Here is a 20,004-nt window from a genome sequence, read left to right as displayed (position 1 = left end):
GCTAAATAAAGTCAAAGAAAGGATTGAACCTAGGTTTTTCTCTCATTGTACCAAAGGCATCAAATAAATAGGAATCCATAGGCTCACAAAGTGATAACTCTAGAGCTTTAAAAAAAATAGCAAAAACTTCACAAATCATCTAGTCTAAGCTCCTCATTTTTCAATGGGAAAACTCAGACCCTAAGAAATTAAGTGACTTGCTCAAGATCACATAGGTAACAAGTAGCAGAGGCAGAATGTGAATCTAGGACATCCACTACCTGAGCCCATATATCCTGTATATACTTGAATCCTGGCTTCAAGAAGTTTAAAGTTATGGGCTTGTTGGGAGATTGGACTAAAAGCCAATGTCAGTCAGAAAGTTCTGTACGATGATAACTAACCTGGTAATGAGTCTCTCTGAACTAGCTGGTCTGGTCCATATGTGGCTGAAATAGAACAATAATGGTACCCATATTCATAGACTTTTCGACTTGGGAGGTCCTGCAGGAGTGGATGCTCTGCTGAAAGAGCCTCTAAGAGCCCAGGATCACCTGCAAACTTATTACAAAACAGCAGAAGGAATGTTAGTGGAGAAGACAAAATAGTGATAGGGTCGTTGCTAAGTTGGGAAACAGATACAGAAAGTGCTCCTTGGGATTTCCCTCCATCTCTTTATCGAGATTTCTCCTTTGCCCCATGATATGTTACCTTGAACTATGTTTATTCATGGTCTTCAGTATCTTTCGCATCGGACTAGAAACTCTGGGTTTAAATGGCCTGTGTTACATGCATACATTTGTAGGTAACTATAGACTCAAATCCACTGAGATGGGTCTCTCTCCTTGTTGGTGGAGATGAAGGCCCTACTCTGTGTGAAGGGTGAGAGTTGATAAGAGATGCTTAGAGACTTGCCAAAGAGACCTGGCTGAGAACTGAAGGTCTCTTATGAATCCTTCCTAATTCCTAAGATAAGGCAGGGTCTGCCTCTCTACCAATAAGGAGAGAGCCCCATACCAATGGACTTTGAGAGGGAAGTTAGATGTATTTCCAAGTGCTTAACACTCACACATAAGCAAACACCCAAATGAATGAGTGATCTCAGCAGTTTGAGAGTTCTTCTCTCCCTTCTCCCCAATGACACAGATTGCAACTTATCCACTCCTGCCCTTCAATGTGACCCTTGTCTATGTCCTCCCTGAGTTCATCACAAGAATTGGTTCTATAGTGGAGATCTTTGTCTTGACATTGGGAGAGTTGCTGTGATTGTCCATTTGTTCCCTTTCATACTTGCCATGTGACCAACTCTTCTTTTCCTGTAGTGTCCTTAAAGACAGCTCTGACTAGTATTCTTCTCCAAAATTCTTCATTAATAATATGAGTCACTTTTTTGTCATTTCCCCCCTTTTTATCTGATTTTTCTTGTTTACCATAATAATTCTGGAAATATTATAGAATAATTGTCCATGTTTAAGCTATATTGAATTATTTGTTGTCTAGTAGAGAGGGGAGGTGGGGAAGGGAGGAAGAAAAATATGGAGCACAAGGTTTTGCAAAAGTGAATGTTGAAAACTTTTTGCATGTATCTTGAAAATAAAAAGCTGTTAAAATAACAATATTTTGATAGGACATAAGAAGTACAAAGTGCTTTTCATAGTACAAGAGCAGTGAAGTTAGAAGGGGACTTGGAGATTATCTATCAATCACCACTTACTTTATGGAAGAGGAAACTGAAATCCACAAATGGCAGTGACTTGCTCAAGGTAACACAAGCTGTCATTGGCAGCCATGATTCAAATTCAGACAATTTTACTTCAGATCTAGAGCACCACACTGGAATATGCCATTTGTCTCTACTTGGAATCTTGCGTGTCCAAGGTTAGTCTCATGCACAAGCAGAGGCATTTAGTTTTTGTTGCTTAGTTGTTTCAGTCATATCCAAATCTATGACCACATTTGGAGGTTTTGTTTTTGTTTTTGTCAAAGATACTAGAGAATTTTAACATTTCTTTCTCTATCTCATTTTACAGATAAGGAAACTGAGGCAAAAAAATTAAGTGGCTTGCCCAGAGCCATATAGCTAATAAGTGTCTGAGGTCAAATTTGAATTCAGACCTCACTGACTAAACTGCACCACCTATCTGTACTAGGTAGTCATTTAGGGATGATTTAAAAAAAATCTTCTGATCAAATGTTTCACCTACCCAGGTGTCATGAGACCTAAAATTTCTCCATTATTGAGTTTTTCCTCTGAATAGGTAAGCCTTATCTAGGTACTCCAGGGGGCTAATATTTGGATACTTAGAAGAATCAATGATCTCCTTAAGAAACATATTTCTGTGATAAATATCATTGCCTGCCTGCCAACCCCTTCCTTATCCCATCCAACTTTTCCCCTTATATTCCTGTAAATTTTTCTTATGGCATCCATCCAGCACATGATAGACTTTACTGTAATTATCTTTATATTGCCAAAATGACTACAAAATATACCATCTTTCTCTTGAGTGTCTCTCATCCTTCTGTTACATAATAAACCCAGCTCTGATTTTGGTCACATGTCTCTCTGATTTTACATTTACACCAGTGATATCAAACTCAAATAGAAATGGAGACCACTTAAATAAACATAATGGAATATTATTAGGTAATGAGAGATGATGAGCAGGCAGATTTCAGAAAAAAAACAGAAAGACTAGTATGAACTGTTGCAAAGTGAAATGAGCAGAATTGTACAGAATAACAGCAACATCATGTGATAATCAACTGAATGATTTCTCTCTTCTCAGCTATACAATGATCTAAGACAATTAAAAAGAACTCATGATGGAAAATGCTAGACACATCAGGAGAAAGAAATGATGGATTCTGGATTGTGGAGGGCCACAGATAGTAGAGAAAGATCCCTGGAAAAAAGTATAAGACGTTTTTGTCCTTGGAGAACTCTGCTAATCAAGTCTGACTCAGCTGCTCCATTCCCCCTGCAGGGGGGCAAGCCTTTTGAGAAGTCAGGAGACATGTCTAACCTTGCTGATTATTAGTACCAAGAATCTTTGGAAGAAAGCATGATTACTGAATTCTAAGAATCATGTCTGAAGGACATCTGCCAGACATTCTAGTGTCTGTTATCTTCTATCTGAATACCTTTGTGTATGATATATTGACTATTATTACTAGTAACCTAACTGAGAACTTAAGCATTTGTAACCTATTATTTAAACCTCAGATACATGTATATTAGCACTGCTGTAATCCTGAATAAATCATACTCCCATTTTCACCACTCCTCCTGAGTCTTGCCTCTTCACTCCTTACCCATGAATCAGGTACAGGGCTGGCCCCTGTAGCTCTCCCATGAGTGGATCCAGATATGGATCAAAACCTACTATTTTCACTTACTTTATTTTGTTATTTTTTTTCCTTTTGAATTGCTTTTTTTACAACTGTAATTAATATGGAAATTCATTTTACATGATTGCACATATATAATATATCAAATTGCCTATGATTTTAGGAACGAAAGGAAGGAGAAGAAGAGAGAGGGAAAATTGGAACTGAAAAATCTTATAAAATGAATGTTTAAAAAAAGTATATAAATACATAACCAGTAGTCCATAATATTCCTCAATACGGCCTGAATCAGATATAAATTATAGGTGAAGACAATTCTAGGATTTAGGTTCAGTCATTTTTCAGTCATGTCAATTCTTCATGATCCTATTTGGTGTTTTCTTCTCAAAGAAATGGATGGTTTGTCATTTCTTTTCCTAGCTCATTTTACAAATGAATAAACTGAGATAAATGGGGTAAAGTGAGTTGTCCAGGGTCATATAACTAGTAAATGGCTGAGGCCAGATTTGGAGTCAGGAAGATGGCTCTTCCTGATTCCAAACCCAGTCTTCTATTTGCTATACCCAATAATAATGATTATTAGCATTTATGCTTACAAAACACTCCAAAAATATTATTTCATTGCATTCTCACAACAATTCTGAGAAATATTATAATTATCCCTATTTTACAAATGAAGAAACTGAGGCGCACAGAGACTAGGTGACTTACCCAGATTCACAAAGATAATAAGTATTTGAGGCAAAATTTGAATCCGTTAGATTCCAAGTTTTATATTTTATCCTCTGTGCCATTTCTTGGTTAATGTACTTGAGACAATTTGTGACCCTTATTCTTTGGGTGATTTCTTCAGAATCTGTAAAATGAATATAACTTAATTTTTTAAAACTGTGAAATGCTTGCAAATTATCAAGTAGAGTGTTAAGCACTCTTGATACTAATTGAAAAAACTCAAAATTAGTCAAAATTCAGAATCTTGGTTTGAGGAGCTCATGCTATAATTAAAATGTGTACAGTGAGGATGCATAGGAAAGTTTAGCTGCAAAATTTAAAGTCCCAAAAATCCTAATGGTGCAATAGCAGTGTAGATGTAGCAAGGACCAAGGTGACATGCCAGAAGAGAGTGTCTGATGGCCTGTGAGGTTGGCAGATGCCAGCATCTTAGGGAGCATTAGACGCTAAGACCTGGAGGATCCCAGAAATCCCGGAATTGCCAATTGCCAAAGCAAATGGGAAAGCAGGGTTGTCTTCCATCTCATCTGAAGACTTCTATTCAGTGACTCAGCTCACAAAAGCAATCAGAGTTGCTATTTTAGTCTTTCCTCCAAGCTTCCATTAGAAGAATGTTTGGGGCAACCCTGGGTTATAGAAGATTGTTTGGGGGAGGAAGTTCCAACATTTTTAAAACTAGGGCATCTGTGAAAAACTATTAACCTTAAAGAAAACAGAAGCCTTTATTTCAAAAAGATATTTGAGGTTAAGGGAACCCTTGTACGATTTCCTCCGGGCTAAATATCACCTTACCTGTGACTCCCGAGTAAAACACTTAAATTAATTCATAGCATATTTTTATCTCTTTATCATATCACTTTCCTTCTAATAAAGAGAGACCAGGGCAAGCACAAGAAGCTGAGCCTTTAGAGGGGAATGGAAGTAGGGAAAGAACAATTCAAAGGGAAAAGGCCTAAAGGAAAAAAAAAAAAAAACTTGGGAGCACAAAGTTGAACACCATCACCTCTTAGAGAAGATTTGTCATGGGGTCATGTCACACATTTTGACAATGTTAACAGATAACTCAATGATCCATCAACACAACTGGGAGAGGGGCTATTTGGTTTTCTCCTCGTCTCAGGCCATGTTAGATATGTCAACATGGTCATTCAAATTAAAACAAAAAAGACAAAATCAATCTTTGGATGCAATGTGGTACAATGGCGAGAGTACTTGGTCCTGGAGTCACCAGAGCTAACCAGAGTCAAATCCTTCCTCTCACACTTACCACATGTGCAAACTTGGAAAAACCACTTAAACTTTCTAGACCTGAATTTCCTCAGCTATAAGATGAAGGCTTTTAGACTAGATGTTTTTCCTCCTCACCATCTTTAAATCCATGATCTTCTGATGTGGATTCAAGCTCAAACTCTACTCCTTATTCCCTTTGTGATCTTCAGAATACCACTTTACCTCCCTGATCCATAGTTTTTCTTACCTTCAAATGAATAGGGATTTTATTAATTGTGAAGTCTGGATTAGCTCCCTGGAAGCCTCAGAATCAGCCGGAGTCAGGATAAGCAAAAGTCCTTGGATTTTAGGGAGAGAAGTGAAGGGGATGTAGAAAACTGCCACACGCTCTCCACTGACCTCCCTTCTCCTTGTCCTCCTCCAAAGTGACTCTGGCTTGTCTCACTCCACCCCTTAATCCCTCCTACAATTATCAGTATACACCAAAAGATCTAGCCAGCACAGAATTGAGAGAAGGGCCATTTTTCCAAGCATATGCTAATAGAGTATTGTCCAATAGGTAATTAGCTTTAAGTGCTCAGTTGTCTGATTCTAGTGCACATATTCAGAGTTTCGGCCCTTTATAATTAATGACCTCACACATACATTCTAGTATTATATTTCTGATCCTATGAGCTCCAGAATGATTCTCAGTATTACAACCTAGAACTAAGTCATAAGTCTAGAGTTAACAACTCTGTCTACCACCACCTACGTAAGTGCGAAGAAAATGGACAGGAAGATGCATTTTACTTGTTCCCCCCACCTCCTCTTGAAAGTTTCTTAAGTTAAAATGTTCACTATAGAGTCATCTCTGATCAACTGAGAGTCTCAGGATCACTTTCAGGCTCTTTGAATTATAATGAGAAAACTAATCAAAAGGAGAGATTTCAAATGACTCAGAAAGAGTTGACCTTTCTAGCCATGTCTAAATAGCAGCTAACATTTCCATAAATTTTAAGCTTTGAAAAGTACTTTACAAATATTATCTCATTTGATTTTTCACAACAGGCCTGGGAGGTGAGTGCTATTACCCTCATATTACCAATGAGGAAACAGAAGTAGACGGTGATTAAGGGATTTTCCCAGGTCACACAACTAGTAATTGATACTAGATTTTAATTTAGGTCTTCCTGATTCCAGGTACAATGATCTTACCCAATGGGACTCTGAATCATAATCATTATTAGAAGTTTTAAAGACCAGAAACTATAATCTATACTAGCTTCAGTTAAAAAAGCAATGTTTCTCCCAAGAGACAGAGATCAGACCATAAAATATAAAAGCTGGGAGAGACATGAAATTTCATTTAGAACTTTCTACTTGTTCTACCAGTGAGACCCAGAAAGAGAGGGGATGTGATATTAGTTCCCTGATTTTTTTTGTCCTTGATTTCAAAGAGGCCGATGACATCATGGGGTGATGTCTTTGATTCACATGTGAATTGAATTTAAGTAAAGCAGAATTGAGCAAAGTCAATAGCCTCACTTTCTTTTCCAGAGTCATCCAAGGCCAGTAGCAAGACAAAAATCAGGAAGATTAGTTTTATGACCCAAGTTGAAATGGATGACCTTGGCATTTTTGATGCTGACTTCATGGTCTCTGAAAGAAATTGTCTCATCTGCCTATTCCTCCAGGGGAAGTCTTCATATGGTGGAGGAGATGTCCCCAACTCACTGATAAGTTTGTTTGTACCTTGTTGGATATCTTCGACATGGTTTAGCCTTCAGCCTACGTGGCTCACTGTCTAGCCACTGCTTCTTGGAGCCACAGGTGAGAGCTGGACAAAAGTAGACACCCAAGGTGGATGAGTAACTCTGAAAAGATCTGACCAGACCCTCATACCTGACATGCTAGTCCTCCCTAAACACCTCATATGCTACAATTCCATAACAAATAAAAGTGCAAAGAACTCTGCTTCACATGCCTTTGCCACCATCACATCCCATGCTGTAGTATACTTTTAATTTCCTATCCATCTCTTGTGTTCCCTCCCCATTGTGCCTCTAGAAAAATGTAAATTTTAGAGAAACAGTCTGTTGTGGGCAAAAGGATGCTGGATTCATGATTGTAAAAACTCAACTTCCAATTCTTCCTCTAATACTTGCCAATTGTATGAACTTAGGTAAGAATCATAATTTCTCTGAGCCTCAGTTTATTCATAAGAAAATTGAGGAGGTCTAAGTAATCCCTGAGATTTCTAAAAGTACCACACCTATGACCTTGTGCTTTATGATTCTATTATTCTATTTATGTGATTCTGGGGAAATCCCTTCAGCTTCCCAGGCTTTAGTTTCTTTACCAATAAAATTAAATGATTCAACTAGATGATTTCCATAATCCTTTCCAGTTCTAAATCTATACTTCTAGTTATTATAACTCTTAAATGTCACTCTGAACCTCAATGTTTTCATTTATAAAATGGAGATAATAAGAGCATCTTCCAAATAGAGTATATTAAAATGAGTAGAAATATGATCACCATCTGTTCACTTGTCCCATACATGGTAGAAGAGACTAGGACCCAAGCCATTCTGCTTCCCAGTGGAATGTTTATCTTTTCCACCACACAAGCGGCCTTTGTATTTAGTGACATTTCAGATCCCCAAATGCCCAATTAGGCAGCCTGAATGTTGAGGAATCAGAGAAATCTGGTATCTGGAATGATGGTGCAAGGCCTTCTGTTTGACATTAAGAAAAAGCATCTCATTCATTTCTATATTTGATTCCATCCAGCCTGTGCAGAGAATATCCAAAGAGATGACACTATATGTTTCACTGCATGGCATTTTCTAGCTTATTTCTCGGTGATAGCCATGATGTGTGCACAAACATGGACACACACATGGATATATACAAACTAACCCAGTCTGATTGTCTTTAAAATTCACAGATATCAAGGTCAAGTTCTATTCTTTTTGTATTGACTCCGATAATAATCCTTGACAAAATATCATTCCTCATTTTAGCGAATTTTCCAAATAGCTTGCAATTCTTCATATTGGTCACTTCCTAATGCTATCCCCAAAGAGACCTTAAATCCCACTAATCTGACATGCAAATACCATCCAAGGATACCACTGGTGGATTAGTCCTTGATAAGAACCATGAATTAAATAATCATAAGATAACACACTACAGCTGGAAGGGTTATCAGGGAACATCCCCTATTTGATTTGACAGACCACCACTAAAGCATGAAGAGATGACTCATGGGACCTAGATGCAATGCCAGAAAAGGACCTCAAAGACATTCTAAGCCAATCTCCTTATTTTTACAAATGATGAAAATGAACTTGGGTTCAAAGGAAGTTAAAATATTTGTTCCAATAATTCAGCTATTATGTGTCCAAAGTGGAATAAGAACCTCGACTTTCTTTCTTTAGGTCTAACATTCTATTCACTACATCTCAAAATGGTGTGGATTTCTTCTATATTTCATTCCAACAGTAAGTACTTTCCCCCTTTTATGCTTATGTATTATGCTTCTGCTACCATCTAAGATCTCCATCTATGACATGGGCAGCCACATAGTGCAATAGAGAGAGTGTTGTCCTTGAGTCAAAGAGACTCATTTTGCAGAGTTCAAATTTATCCTCAGACACTTCTTAGCTGTGGAACCCTGGGCAAGTCATTTAACCCAGTTTGTCTCATTTTCCACATCTGTAAAATAAGCTGGAGAAGGCAACAGGAAACCACTCCCATATCTTTGCCAAGAAAAAGGGAATATGAAAAGTTGAACACAACTGAAACTACTCAACAACAAAATGACCTTCTAAAGGTTCTTAACTTGGGATTCTTAAAATTAAAAAAAAAATTTATAACTACATTCCAACATAATTGGTTTCCTTTGTAATCTTATGTCATTTGTTTTATGTATTCAAAAACTTTACTATGAATCATCCAGAGTCATCATATAATCAAAAGGTTTCTTGAGAAGAACAAAAAAGACTAATGACCTATCTTATAGGATAATCCAGTCAAAGAAAAGAACAAAGAAAACACATAATATAATCATTAGAGAAAAGAAAGAATTAATTAACAAACATCAATTTTATATCAGACATTCAGAATATATTAAAAAATGAGACATCCCTTTCCCTCAGGGGACTTAAATTTTAACAGAGAAAAACAATACAAGGTGAGCAGTGATGACCAAAGAACAATGTTTGGTCCCAGCAGTCTTAGAGTGAATCGAGTTGGAATTATTGCTAGCATGTCCTTCTCAGAAGTAATGATTATGCTCATTTTACAGGCTCATATATTTAATAATTTAATAATAAATTTAATATCTTAATAACAAAGAATTCCATTATTTTGAAGATGTGATGATTGAATCAAAGATTGTTGTTTGTTCTTTGTTCTTTAAGAGGATCAATGATATCAGAAAGGTAATGTCTTGATTTGCAAGTGACTGGACTTAGGTTAGATAAGAGTTCTGTAGCAGCAGCAGCAGACTCACTCCCTCCTCCAGAGTTATAAAAGTCCAGTGGTAATACATAGGTCAAAATGATTAGTGATGGTCCAAGATACAGTGGGAGACCAGCCTTTTTAAGTTAGGTCTTTCCCAGGTTCAGTTTCTCTGAGGCAACACTCATTCAAAAGCTAAGTAAGGATGGAGATTAAAGGTAACCTGGTTTGCTTTCACAAAAGAATCAGTCTGAAAGGGAGATACCTTCAATTTCTGGTCAGAAAGGAAACACTTGCTATTTACATGCTCTCTGAACCATCAAAACTCAAAAAAAATGAGCAAGTGAGGCTTGGACTGAAAACCAGGCTTTGACAAATTCACTGGGATTTAAAAAGAGCTCCTTGACAGTAACTCAAATCACTCTAGCTCTCACTGTTGAAGGACAAGCAGAAAGAGGCAAAAGTAGGATTCAACCCTGTATCATCTGACCCCAAACCCAGAACCCATTCCATTTGGAACATCTTTTTTAATTTGATTGGACTACGATTCCTCTAGAACCTTTCCTCTTAAATTTCTTCTCCTTTATCCCGAATGTTTTGTGCATATACATAATTGTTCTCATTTTATCTCCTCCATTAGAATGTGAGCTCCTTAAGGGCAGGGACTATCATATTTTTCTTCATTCACCCCAATGTTGATCATGATTGGCTCATAGAAGCAATTAATAAAAGTTTGTTGACTGACTGAAGAGATAGAAATCAATCTTTTTTTTTTTATTTTGGGGGGGCATATGGCAGGAGAGAGGTAAATCATATTGACAAGATGTATGAAAAGATGTCCATAATGGCTGGAATACGAATCTGAGGCTGCTTGGACATAACTGAAACTGAACTCAACTATTCATCATTTAGGGCAACCCAACCTCAGGACAGCCTTCAAAAGTAAAGTAGATTAGCTGAGGATGGGCCATCTGGACTAGAATCTGCTTTTACAGATGGGGAGAACGGGAGCAATTTGCAGAAGAAAGAATATTGGATTGAGTCACATGATCTGTACAAAAGCCTGGCTCTGGTACACACTACCTGTACAACCTTTAACAATATCACTCAGGCTCTAGGAACCTCAATTTCCTCATCAAAATAGAGCTAATAATTTTTGTATTACCAAACTCACAATTACAATTCCTCACTGTTTGATCACAAGTGTTCTAGGGCTCACAACTATACATTATCATCAGGAGAATGTGGATTAAATAAAGCAGAGACTCAAACTCTGACCTTTGGATCAAAAGGTCCTAAAGGGGGCAAATCAGATTAAAATGAAATTGGAAAAGTTTAACAAAATAAATACAAATATAATTTAACATGCTAGTTTCTTTTTTGTTTTCTAAGATAAAATGTAGCCTATAGGAATCCATTTCTATTTGAGTATTCTAACACTGACAGAGGTTTGTCAGAGGTTAACGTGAGACCACCAGAGATCTGCCAAAGTTCCCAACAATCATGTATGATTCTGGACCCATATCATTTTTCATCTGCAGAGTTTTCTATGTGCTTATCTTCTAACTCAGTGGCTTGGCTAGCCACCTGTATGGCACAGTGTGGACATTAGGCATTCTTCATCCATCTGGTTTATCCTGTGTTGATTGAAAGGCTTAATTTCTTTTGAATTAATGGTTCTTATTAAGGAGACACTACAGTGGTGACAAATGGGAACATCTAGGGGCCCTTTACCATTGATATCAGTTTGTTTCTTCCATTTAGACTGCTAGAAGAGTTCTCCTCTCACATTTAGTGATGTTGAGATGAGCAGCTCACATTATCTGGTTGTTGAAAAGTGGTTGAAGTTAATAAAATAGCCTAGTCCTCCCCCTACCAATATTTTCAGTATAGTACAGGCTACTAACCAGGGGGATCTGTGAAGGCCTTTTGAAGGAGGTAGCACTAGAATTAAACTAATGAAGGGAACAGGGATTCCAAGAGGTAAGGTAAATAGGGATGACATTTCAGACAAAGAGAACTACATATGCAAAGGCATGGAGGTAAGAGAGAAATTGTCTCATACAGCAAAGAGATCCAATGTTCTGGATCAGAGAAGACAAGAAGGGGGTATGATTAGACTGTGATATTATTAAGATGAGGAAACTCCCTTGACCAGGCAGATGTGTTATAAATTTATTGGGTCCTAAATCAATGAGAAGTTAAATAGCTCTATGACTCACCCAGGAGAGAACAAGTCAGGGAGTAATCAGTCTACATGGATAGACTTTAGCCAAACTATAAAGAGCCTTAAATGACACACAGAATTCTGGGGTTTTGCCCAAAGGCAATAAAGAGCCATTGAAACTTCTTGAGCTGTGGAGTGACAAGATGAAAGCCAAGGATCCAATCTCTAAAGATCTATAGAAGAGGACAGATCTGAATCTTGTTGGCAAAAAAAAAAAATGGAGCAGGGGCTGCTATTGCACTGAGAAAAGGTGACCTTGTATCAAGGAAGAGTCATTGAAATCATATCTAAGAATTTGCTTCTGTAGAAAGGGCTTCATAAAGCTATAGAAACACTGGTTATTATTATCTTTTAATAACCTTCTTCTGCCCTTCCTTCCTGTTTTTGAAGAGTCTCATTCATCCTCCCCAGCCTTCCTCTCTTCCTCCTTCTCTCTAGCTCTGGGGATTAAAGATTTGATTAATAGCTGAAAGCCTTGACCTTTGAAGTGTATGTCAAACCATCCTGATGGCGTCTTGCCTTGTCCCCTGTGATTAGATACACATGAACAATTAATCCTCCTTCCTCCACTCTGATGCTTAGGTAGGTGCTCTCATACTCAATCTCTCTCTCTCTCTCTCTCTCTCTCTCTCTCTCTCTCTCTCTCTCTCTCTCCCTCTCTCTTTCCCTCTCTCTGTTTCTCTCCTCCTCCCTTTTCCCATCTTTCTATCTCTCCTCCCACCAACTTTCAAAATTGGAAAGAACCTCAGAAGACATCCAAGCCAACCTAAACCTGGACCAGAATCCCCTATAAAACACCTCCTTTAAGCATTCATCCAGCTTTTCCTTGGAAATCTCTGGGGAAGAAGAAGAGTGCAGGTATTTTCAGACAAACTGCTACCTCATTTTCTATCTCTACCATTTGCTATATGTAGCAAATGTTTTTATATTCTGATCTGTTGATAACTAGAAATACCAGAAAGAAAAAATAAGCACTTACTATTAAAACCTGTAATGTCAGTCTAAATTATTGACTATCCTGAATTAGAAAGTCTTTCTTAAAATGTAGTTTGGTTATTTTAAAATATACACCACTTCCCACCAAAGCTATCTGGAGGTAGTGCTATACAATGGCTCTAGAGTCAAAAATCTAGGTTTGAATTCCAGTTTTGTCACTTAAAACTGATAATCATGGAAAATTCACAACCTTAGTGAACCCCAGTTTCTTCATCTAAAAAAGGATGTGGTAATTGGATCAGATCAAAGATACTTAATTTGGAGTTAATGAGTCTATTTTTAAAATGTTTTGATAATATCATTTCAAAATAATTTCCCTCTAGCCTCTGTTTTATTTTATGAATTTAAATATATTATTCTACAGAGGGCCCCACCAGCTCCCTTAAACTGTCTGAGGGTCCTGTGACACAAAAGGAATAAAGGATCCCCGCTCATGATCACTCAGCCTTAAGTCTAAGATACTGTGGATTAATTTCTTTGGGCTTCAGTTGTTTCCATGTAAAATGAGGTACCTCTAAGGTCCCTTTTAGTCTTGTGTTTCTAGTCCTACAAGTGGTACTTGAGCTAAGGCCTAAAAGGAGTTAAGAGTTTTAAGAGTCATAAAGATGACTATGGACTCTCATCCAAGAACTGAACTAGGTAAGTTGGAACAATATGGCCAGGTGAGCTACAAGGTGATGATTTTTTTTTCAGTGACAACACATCTCTTAATTCAAATCTCTTCCATTCCATTAATTTCAAAAAAAAATTTATCATGTAACTTTTATGTCTATGGCTCTGAACAAAGTATAGCAGATAGGAAGAAAAGGAAAGGAAAGAAAGGAAATGAAAAGGAAAAGACATTTTTAAAAAGGGAAAAGAGAAAAAGGAAAGGGGGAAAGTGAAAAGGAGAAAGAAGAAAAGAAAGGAAAAGGGAAAAATTCTTAGGTCTTGCAGTCAATAATTTATATTTCACTGGAGAAGAGTAATGGAATTTGGGTTCAGAGAGCAAGGAGAAACAACATGAGTGTTGGTGAGTGAATATAAAGAATATTAAAAATAACACAAAATATAGGTGAGAGAAACAGAGAGAAAGAAACTAATAATGTGGAGGAAAGATGGGAGGCAGCAGAACTGTGCTAAGATTAGTGGTTGCAATTTACATTTATGGAGTATCACCCTAAATAAATGGCTGATCTTGAAGTATCCAAGAATTGAATAAATACCTACTGGGGCATTGGAGACAATTGACTTAGTAGTGAGATAAATATCTTTGAAAATCTCATAAGAGCTCTAGTAAATAGATAAATCATTTGTAATTGGCACATAAATCATTTGACTAAAGAAGGCAATTGGTAAAGTGAAGGTTGAAGTTGCTTGACCTTCTCTTTAAGAGGACAAAGCATTACTTTCACTATATATAGGCACAAGGTAATTTTCAGTCTATGAGCAGTGAGTAGGTGACACAGTGGATAGAGTATCAGGCCAGGAGACATCTTCCTGATCCTATGCGACTCTGGGCAAGACACCTTCCCTGGTTTGCCTCAAGTGTTTTCATCTGTAAAGTGAGATGGAGAAGGAAATTGCAGACCACTCTGATATCTCTACCAAGAAAATCCCAAATGTGTTCATGAAGAGTCAAGAAGGATTGAAAATTACTTCAGGACACAGACCCAAATTCATGAGACAACTTACTTTCAATCAATCAACAAGCATTTATTAAATACCTATTATGTGCTAGTCATAGTCATCCAGATGTCATTAGGTCCACATGATCATGAAAGAATGACAAGAAACTGGATAGTTTTTCTCTCCAAATAATCCTAGTGTCTGATCCCCTTTCTTCTGCCTTGATTGCAAGCACAGCAAAATTTTTATGGTACAAGTCTTTCCATGGGCACTTGGAGAATTCATTTAATTCAACCCAGCCACAAGTGAACAATTCCAGAAGCACCTAAAATGAGTGTCTCTAATAAAAGAGTGGGAGGAAAGGAATGAAAGAAAGAGAAAGTAAGAGAGAAAAAAGAGATAGAAAGAGAGAGAGGGGGAGAGAGGAGAGGAAGAAAAGAAAGAAAGAAAGAAAGAAAGAAAGAAAGAAAGAAAGAAAGAAAGAAAGAAAGAAAGAAAGAAAGAAAGAAAAAGAAAAAGAAAGAAAGAAGGAAAGAAATGGAAGGAGGGAGGAAGGGAAGGAGAGAGGGAAGGAGGGAGGGAGGGAAGAAAGGAAGAGAGAGAGAGAGAGAGAGAGAGAGAGAGAGAGAGAGAGAGAGAAACAAAAAAGAAAGAAAGATGATGATGATGGAGAAATGGTTACTGGATTTGGTAGTCTAGTGTAATAGGGTACTAGCTTTAGTGTTAGAAGACCTGAACTCAACTTTGGACAATTAACTTGACCTTCCTGGCCCTTAATAGAAATTATATTGGATGACCTTTGATATTCTTTTCAGTTTCATGATCCTGGAGCATTGTTAGCCTTGGAGAAAATGTCTTTTGAGTGGTTTAGTTGTGAGCAAGATTTTGAGAAACTAGAAGTGAGAGGTAAAGAAATGGACACACGAGTGCAGAAAGCTTCTATTTTTAGGCATTTGGAGACAAAAGTAATAGGAGACAGCTTAAGGTGTTGTCAGCATTAAAATGACCTACGTAAGGTTGCTTTCTTGTTTGCTTGTTTTTTTCTTAAGATGGGATGAATATGTCTACAAGCATTAGGGAAGAGATTCATGGGTACATAAATTATGGATTATAAATGGAGAAAAAATGACTCAGTTTCATGGAGGTTATAAAAGGAAATGAAATCAAAGTAGTAGGTTAGCCATTGGAAATAGGAAGTGAGAGGTAAGAAAATGGACACAAGAGAGTAGACAGGTCTCTTTGTAATAACTCCAAGGTCTGTCTACATAATTACTTTCTCTTTTTATCCTCATAAAATCCTGGGAGGTAGATGCTATTATTTTCCCCATATTACAAGTAAAGAGACTAAGGGAAACAGAACCTTGACTTGCCCATGATCAAACAGCCAGAAAGCTTCTGAAACCAAATTCAAATTCAGACCTTCCTGACTCCAGGTCCACTATTTCAGGGTTGGGAACAATCTTAAAGACCACCTAGCCCATTACAAATAAGAAAACTGAAGCTCAGAGGTTATGAAATTTCTTTTCTAAGGCCACACAGCTACAAAGTGTCAAGGGAAGAATTAGATCCTGGCTTCCTCACTATAGTCCTTTTAAATGACAAGCAGCACATGTGTCTGTCTCCATAATGCCAATATATACATTTAATATTTGATAATAGCATCATATTCCAATTTAATACAGGTAATTTACACAATTAAATTAATATACTCAATTTTGTGCCCACTGCAGCAGAAAATTCAGCACAGTCGGGAACCCAGACCAAATGCAATTAACTGAAGAGGTACCTTATCAACCCACACTCACCCTTTTTCTTGCCAAGGCCCAGTCTTTACCAACAAACCTGAAGTTAAGCTCTCTTTAAAGCCAACATTCTTTACCTCGAATCCCCTGGACTTGGAGGTATCTAAGGATGTGGTTAGGAAAAGTGTCTTTATTTCAATAAAATTGTTTAATTTGTAATCCTTTTTTAAATTTTATTTTATTCATTGTACATTACTCATGTACTTTATTTCGTTCATTGAAAAATGTTCTTCTACAAAGGATTCTTTTGCTTCTCTAGACTACTCTGCGTGCATTTGTGTGTGTGTGTGAGAGAGAGAGAGAGAGAGAGAGAGAGAGAGCAGTCTCAATCTACAGAAATGAAAGGTTCAGAATCTTCGTTTGAGGATGCCATCCACTGGTAAATGGACCAGCTCAGGGCTTACACAGAGTCCTCCAGCTCCATAGAAAACCCATGCACAGAAACAGATCTGCTGAAAATGTGAGCATTTCTTGGCACCTCCAGGCAACCAGATTCATTTGTCCAAGTTACAATATAATACTGTGACTCAGAAAGAAAAAATGGGGAGCACTGAATACTACTCGGTAGAGTTCCCCATGAATGGTCTCAAGCAAGCATTCTCTTTCCAAATGATGACTCCCAGCATCTCTCCAGCACAGAGCTTCTTAGCCTGGGGTCCATGGAAAATTTCAAGGAACAGTGAATTTGAATGGCACAACATTATATCTTGATTTCAATGTAATTAGTTTCCTTTGTGCTACAACTTATGTATTTAAGGATATTTTTCTGAGAAAGGCTCTAAGCTTCACCGGCCTGCCAACAGGATCCAAGACACAAAAGAGATTAAGAAGCCCTTGTGGCGAGGACTAGAAAGGAGACCAGATTTTTAATAAGTTATCACTGGGAACATTTTGGGTTGCCTTGGTAGTCACTAACTCCACAGTGTCCTGAGATGTCCTGATTCTCTGAGCTCAAGATATAGTAAGAGGAGCATAAACCCCATGAAAATTCTGAGGAAGATTCCTGTGCTGCTGTATGATGAGGTTCCCTATAACCATGGGGCTCAACAGCATTTGGATCAGTTTACCAGAAGGTACAATCTCTCCACTCATGAAAGGCAGTTGTTGCTGTTTGTCCTTTGTTCTCAAAAAGAATCATGACATAGCATTTCCACTCTTTCTGTTATTGTTTGCTTGCATTTTTGTTTTCCTTCTCAGGTTTTTTTTCTTTCTTTCTAGAGCCGATTTTTCTTGTGCAGCAAGATAACTGTATAAATATGTATACATATACTGTAATTAACAAATACTTTGTTTAACATATTTATGTTATTTACATAATATATATTATTTACATATTATTTATATATATATATATATTATTGCATAATATATATAACATAATTTACATGCATAATACATAAATACAAATTTACTATATACTTTAACATATTTCACATGTATTGGACTATCTTCCAGCTAGGGGAGGGGATGGGGAGAAGGAGGGGAAAAGTTGGAACAGAAGGTTTTGCAAGGGTCAGTTTTGAACAATTTAGCCACACATATGTTTTGTAAATAAAAAGATATAATAATAATTTTTTAAATTCTGTTCTGAAAAATAAACTTGGAGTGATGAAGGAAAAAAAAAAAAAGAATCATGACAACAGGGAGGGGACAGCATGATCTGCAAGTTGGACTTAAATGAGAGAGAACTGAGCAAAGTCACCAGTCTCATTTTCTCCTCCAGAGCCATCTGGATCTAGTGGAAGGCTATAGATCAGAAGAGTTAGACTAGGCCCTCATGAAGGCAGCAGAATAGAGTGGAATGTGTGCTGACTTCAGAGTTAGGGAATATTTGGATTCCCATCTTGCATTTATCGCTCATTACTTAGATGATCTTAGACAAGTCATTTAACTCCTATTCTTCTCAAAATCATCATTGTAGAAGGTGAGCTTTGGATTAGCTGCCTCTCTTTCAGCACTTTAAACTTTGCATTTGAGGTTTAGAACTTGATGGAAACTTGGAGGTAATGTAAATCAAAGTCCTTTGACCAGAAAAACAACTACAATTCAGGAAGAAGGGATGAGTTCAAGATCCCCCAAGAAAGGATAGCAGAGCCAGACTGTCCTTCCCTCTGCACCATACTTACCCCTTTGGAAACTTACCATATGGTGACAAGGAAATCCTTTGTAAACAGGAAAAAGGAGAAATAGATTGAAACAAGGATGATCAAGAAAGAGCATGAGCAGAGGGAGAACAGGTAGAAGAATGAGAATGTCCACTTGTTCCTGGTTCTCAGACCAGCTCTAAGTAGATATCTCGTCTATGGCACACATCTCATTGCTCATTGCCAGGGCACATCTCTGCTTCTAATGTTCGACTCTCCAAAGCTTAAGCACCAATACAATCTGCTTCTTCTTCCTATAAAAACATGCCAGAAAACTTGGTCAGGCAAATTCATTAAGGTAGAAATGATGAATACATCTAAAAAGATTAGTGGAAGACTTCTGTTCCTATCTTTTGTTCATTATTGATTAGGTGGATCAGTCAACATTTATTAGGCACCTACTAGGTTCCAGAATTTGTGCTAAGTTCTGGGGATGAGATAATGCTAGAGAGGGAAAATTTGAAAAAAAAATCAAGAAAAGGCAATAGAAGGAAGAGGGATCTGAAAAGGTTTCCAATGGGATAGGGTTGTAGCTCAGGCTTGAATGAAGCCAAAGAAGCCAGGAAGTGGAGATGAGGCAAGAGAACATGGAGGAGCTCCAACATCTGGTGAGAATACCTGAAGCCAAGAGATAAATTATCTTGTTCGAGGAACAGCCAAGAGTCCTGAATTGCCAAATATGTGGGGAAAGCAGAGGTGTTGGGGGCAGTGACTGATTCACCTCTTCTGTTCCAGAATCTATAAAAAGAGACTGTAGGACAGGATGACCTCAGACATCCAAGGTCCCTAAGGATGTGCATATTGTGAGCCAGAGTCTCTGAATTAGAAGGGATCAAAGGTCCATCAAGGTCTACTTCTACTTGAACAAGAATCCTCTTTGAATCAGATTAAACAAGGAACAAGGCCCTGCCATGACATATGTACATATATCAGAAGTCATGAGGTCTATTTATTTCCCATATTTATAAAGCAAATTTAATCTCTAATATTGAAAAAATGGGCTGAGAATAGGGGAGGACAAACAGGAATTTTAAAAGCTCCCATTATCCTTCAATCCAAATAGGTAAATGTCTGAAGTTTAGGCAGGAAGTCAGTTTTAGTCCTGCTGATTATCTCATAATTTATAAATCCCATTTATTGTCCAAATATCCATTCCCAAGAGCTGCACTCTGATGATTTATCCCTTCAAGGGGAACCTGACAACCAAGCTCAATCCTTTATCTACTCTGAATAATGCAGGTCCTGTTCTTCTCCCCAGACAATGTGGAGCAATGGAAGGGTGAAGGATTTAGGGGTCAGAGGAAAACAGCCTCAAAAGAGCCTCAAATTCAGGCTCTGGCTCATACTAGCTGTGTAGTTCCCCTGGACCTCAGTTTTCCATCTATTCTGCAGGTAGCTAGATGCACAGGGGATAAAGCTTTGGACCTGTAGTTTGGAAGACCAATTTAAATCCTGCCTCAAATGCTTATTGACTGAGTGATTCTGG

At 37.6% G+C, this 20,004-nt stretch overlaps 1 long non-coding RNA gene across 1 annotated transcript in view; it reads right to left on the bottom strand.

Annotated features, from left to right (window-relative positions):
- Positions 1-18,310: 18,310 nt before the first annotated feature.
- LOC116421231 overlaps positions 18,311-20,004 on the bottom strand; it is a 142,862-nt gene continuing 141,168 nt past the window's right edge. The window contains exon 3 of the long non-coding RNA XR_004231530.1: positions 18,311-18,772. This is a non-coding gene — a long non-coding RNA (uncharacterized LOC116421231). The remainder of the gene's footprint in view (positions 18,773-20,004) is intronic.

Source organism: Sarcophilus harrisii, chromosome 2 (genome assembly GCF_902635505.1).
Source record: "Sarcophilus harrisii chromosome 2, mSarHar1.11, whole genome shotgun sequence".
NCBI classification, from domain to species: domain Eukaryota; kingdom Metazoa; phylum Chordata; class Mammalia; order Dasyuromorphia; family Dasyuridae; genus Sarcophilus; species Sarcophilus harrisii.
Note: the sequence above shows the minus strand (reverse complement) of the source record. Positions and strands in the feature narration are given on the sequence as shown.